The 4,521-nt window shown below is 41.0% G+C and overlaps 1 long non-coding RNA gene across 1 annotated transcript; it reads left to right on the forward strand.

The window, feature by feature from the left end:
• Positions 1-239: 239 nt before the first annotated feature.
• Positions 240-3,376, forward strand: LOC139468090 (uncharacterized). The gene is made up of 3 exons (XR_011653666.1): positions 240-421; positions 2,276-2,405; positions 3,297-3,376. It is a non-coding gene; the product is annotated as an uncharacterized lncRNA (long non-coding RNA).
• The last annotated feature ends 1,145 nt before the right edge of the window (positions 3,377-4,521 follow it).

Here is a 4,521-nt window from a genome sequence, read left to right on the forward strand (position 1 = left end):
GTAACATAATATTCCTACCACATTGAACTGACACTTCGTTGTTTCACTGAAATACTGTAAAGCCATCACACTTAACTCACTTTTGACTGGTCATGTCACATTATACATTTATAGTCTTATCACTGTTAACTACGGACACTGTTGTATCTCGTGATGTACTTTGAATATGCCATGTAGCCTTGTATCGTGGTTGACACTTAACCCAAATGAAAAATAACCATCATGTTCTTGATAGGGTGCCATTTTTCAGACTTGTGTCTCCGTTCTAAAGCACAACTTCTGATTATCTTGCCGCCATTGCATTCCCACACGACACCAAGACTATATAAAGTCCACTTGCCGTCCGTGACGCTACACCCACAAACAAGCATGAAGTTTCTCGCTCTTCTCCTGATCGTCGCCGTCTTCACCCTCAACACTGGTAAGTAGCTCAGGGAAAAGTGAGTGAGTTGGGTTTAACGACGCTTTGAGCAGTATTTCAGATACATCATGGCGTTTCAGCTTAATGTGTGTGCGTGTGTGCCGTGCGTGAGTGTGTGAGTAGCTGTGCACGTGTGTAGGTGTGTGTGTGTGTGTGTGTGTGTGTGTGTGTGTGTGTGTGTGTGTGTGTGTGTGTGTGTGTGTGTGTGTGTGTGTGTGTGTGTGTGTATAATGGTGTTTTTTTTGTGACTTAAGTGACGCAGATGTAAGACATTGTCATTTTTGGGGTGCCACGAGCGAAGGCGAGGATAAATATCATTACCACATCGTAATACAAACTCACGATCAAGGGACTCGACCGTGCCCCTATCATATTGAAAAACGGTTCAAGGCCTATCTGTCAAGGTTCGAAGACGGTTGTAGAAGTAATTTAGAACTATTGATTCAATGAAGGTCTGAGCATGTTTCCGCGTTTTCAAAAGATCACACTGTGGGTCAACCTCTGCATTAACAGATGCGATCATTAAACTACACCCGATAGTGTTTCTTGAATGGAATCGCCACTCTTTCGGCCTCTAAAACGCTCCTATGGCATTTCAGCAAACCACTTCAGGCACTCAAAGAAATGAATTGGCGTTACATATTAATATATGTAGATGCCATCATACATATTTCTAAAACGTTTTCAGAACCCTCCAATCACCTCAAGACAATATTCCAAAAGATCCAAGAAGCAAGACTCACACTAAGTCCAAGGAAATGTAAATTCGCGACAAAACAAGTCACCTACTTAGGGTATAACGTCAGCAATGGTGGCATCCATGTCGATCCTTCAAAAATTGATTCAGTGACACAGATCCCACCCCCTAAAAATGTCCTTGACATGCATCATTTCTTAGGCTTGGCCTCATATTATCGCAAATGTGTAGCACGCGTGTCTGGCATTGCCCCAGCTATATAAAACCTTCCGAAAAAAATGCGTCTTTCGAATGGTCTAGCAATTGCCAACAGGCAATCGAAAAGCTAAAGCAAGCCATTACAACAGCCCCATCCATTTCCCAACCAAAACAAACCCTTCATCTTCACAACTGATGCATCCAAAACTGCAAGGGGGTACACTTAAGGCCAATGTGATTCTCATCGCATAACTTGTAATGATGTTGTTAATTCATGTCTTTTGACAATACAAGTATCTTCCTTGACAATGGACCTGTTCTGTTTTAAGGAACAAACAATGTTGGCTCGTCAGAGTAGGTTCTTGCAGTAAACTATTTTTATTTTTATGCATGTTAATGTTGTATTTCTTTTCCAAGTAAGTGTAAATGATGCTTAATGCTCATTTCACATCACAATCAACAACCAGAATACAACACAATGACTTGCATGATATGGCCTCTTGAAATGGAAGATTCGAAATGATTATTGATAAAGAAGCGTCACAGACATATTGTCAAAGATTATGGCTTTGCTCACGAAATACGCTGTATTTTCAAGAACATGGGTGCACAGTTTTTTTTACACAAAATTATAAGCTGTATTTTTTAATTAAAAAACCCCACCGCCCCAACACCATCACCACCCACCCCTAGAAATCAAATGGTCCGCCCCTTAGACGGTCAAAGTGTTAACCGTATGCCTCATTGGTCGTTAGACTGAGGCTGACTGCACAACGTTGACATAATTAAAGCATCTATCTGAAAACACTAAAATATAATTGTTTTGGTATGAAATCATGTTAAACCATTTAACATGTGGTCTGCCTCATTGACTGAGCCTGACTGTACTAATCTGTCATCTTCCCTAATACCACGGCGCCCTTGACTCACTAACTAACTCTTTCACTGACTATTTGTAGGCGAGGTGAGCGGCCAGCAGTGTGCGGGTGCCTGCAAGAACGAGCCAAATAACTTCTGCGCTACCCAGTGTGCTGCCTGTGCAAATAGAGCCACTTGTGACCAACAAAATAACGTCTGTACCTGTTAACAGTGAGTCTCCTACTGACCACGTTCTCCCTACTCTCCGTATACCTGTCACACTCACTAGTCCACTCTATATCTATTCTATCCCTCTTGTCCTCTCTATCTCCCTTTCTCTGACGCCTCGCTCAATTTCCTCTTTCTCCCCTTATACTGTTAAGTCTACATCATATTCCGTACAACGTACTGTTATATCCTGATCATATTCCCTGTGTGTATGTACTGTTATATCCTGATCATATTCCCTGTGTGTATGTACTGTTATATCCTGATCATATTCCCTGTGTGTATGTACTGTTATATCCTGATCATATTCCCTGTGTGTATGTACTGTTATATCCTGATCATATTCCCCATGTGTATGTACTGTTATATCCTGATCATATTCGCTGTGTGTATGTACTGTTATATCCTGATCATATTCCCTGTGTGTATGTACGGTTATATCCTGATCATATTTCCCATGTGTATGTACTGTTATATCCTGATCATATTCCCTGTGTGTATGTACTGTTATATCCTGATCATATTCCCCATGTGTATGTACTGTTATATCCTGATCATATTCGCTGTGTGTATGTACTGTTATATCCTGATCATATTCCCCGTGTGTATGTACTGATATACCTGCAAACAATCTGCTGTATGTTTGACGTAACCATGAGCGGATATCCACTACCTGTTCTTGAGAAGGACATGCTTGACATTTTCTCGAACACCTGGTGTTTCTCACTGATTTGCAGTGATCTACTCCTATGATGTTACCTGTTACACCCGATGGAATCTGGCAAAGCAGAAACTCGAGACTGAGTGTTCCCTGGCGTTGACTTTTTATAAATGTCGTATTTGTGACGTAGACAGTGACGATACCCACTAACTGTTTTTGTTGTGTTATTTCAGCCAATAGGAAAGACCTCCTGGATATGGTTTGTTCTGCCTTCGTATGAAGACAATACTTTAATAAACAAACAAAATATGAATATGTCTTGTTGTATAAATTTCAACAAAGATACAGCCATCACGTGAGAAACATGCAGTACAGTGACGTCACACCATAGAACCATAATGATTTCCATACTTGATCTACTTTTACGAAACTATGGGGCTGATTTCTTCACACGACTGCACGTCTATTCTATGAAATAATCAATTCTTTTGGGTCGATGATGATTGTTGAAACAAATAATTGTTTACTGCATGTCTTGTAAATATATTAAGCAGTTTTTTTTATTCGTGTGTGAGCGTTACAGTGCATACAGTTAGGCGTATATAAGTGCACTGCATAGTTTATCCCAACCAGGCCAGACTTTTGTTTCCATTCGCAGTTTTACCAGCAGCCAATCTTCGATTATTGAAAACATATATATCCCTTTGATTGTAATATTTGTCCCAAAAGAAAATACATAGTACTACACTGGATAATCGGAAATGAATCACAATAGAATGAAGATATAACAAACTGGATAATCGAGTCGCCAATCAACATGTCTATATAGCGTACCTTCTTCCCGAGGCAAGGGAGTTAACTGACAAAAGTCCCGTTTCCAAGATTGCCGAAATACGCTGGTATTTCTGGGCTCGGTCGTATGGCCAACAATCATTTGCTTAAACAAAAGGACGGCGAATCATTTCAGCAATTTGATGAAACATGAAAAGATCTGGAAAATATCTGTCGACGCCCAAAATACATGTTTTGCAAATCCTTCAATTGATCGGGGGCGGTCGGGTAGCCTAGTCGTTAAAGCGTCCGCTCGTCACGCCGACGTCCCGGGTTCGAAGTCTTGTGTCCCCCGCCGTGATATTGCTGAAATATTGCTAAAAGCGGCGTAATAGATCGAAATCTGCATGTTGAAATCCACGTAGTTTACAAACCGAATGTCTAGTTCTTTGCGTGATTTTGATTGGTCTATTGCCAGACTCGTTAGTCCAGCCAAAATGTAACTCCAGAATTCCAGCCTCGGCAAAGATGGAAACTGGATTTTTACAGTCGGTTAGCTCCCTTGCCTCGGGAAGATGGTAAGCGGACATACAATGTCTGAGTCCCGTGATAGGATTCGAACTACGGACCTTCTGTTCCGAATTGAAGGTTGGACGCCTTATCAACATGGCCAAAAAAGTTAACCTT

Source organism: Haliotis cracherodii, unplaced genomic scaffold (genome assembly GCF_022045235.1).
Source record: "Haliotis cracherodii isolate W230 unplaced genomic scaffold, xgHalCrac1.p SCAF_1, whole genome shotgun sequence".
NCBI classification, from domain to species: domain Eukaryota; kingdom Metazoa; phylum Mollusca; class Gastropoda; order Lepetellida; family Haliotidae; genus Haliotis; species Haliotis cracherodii.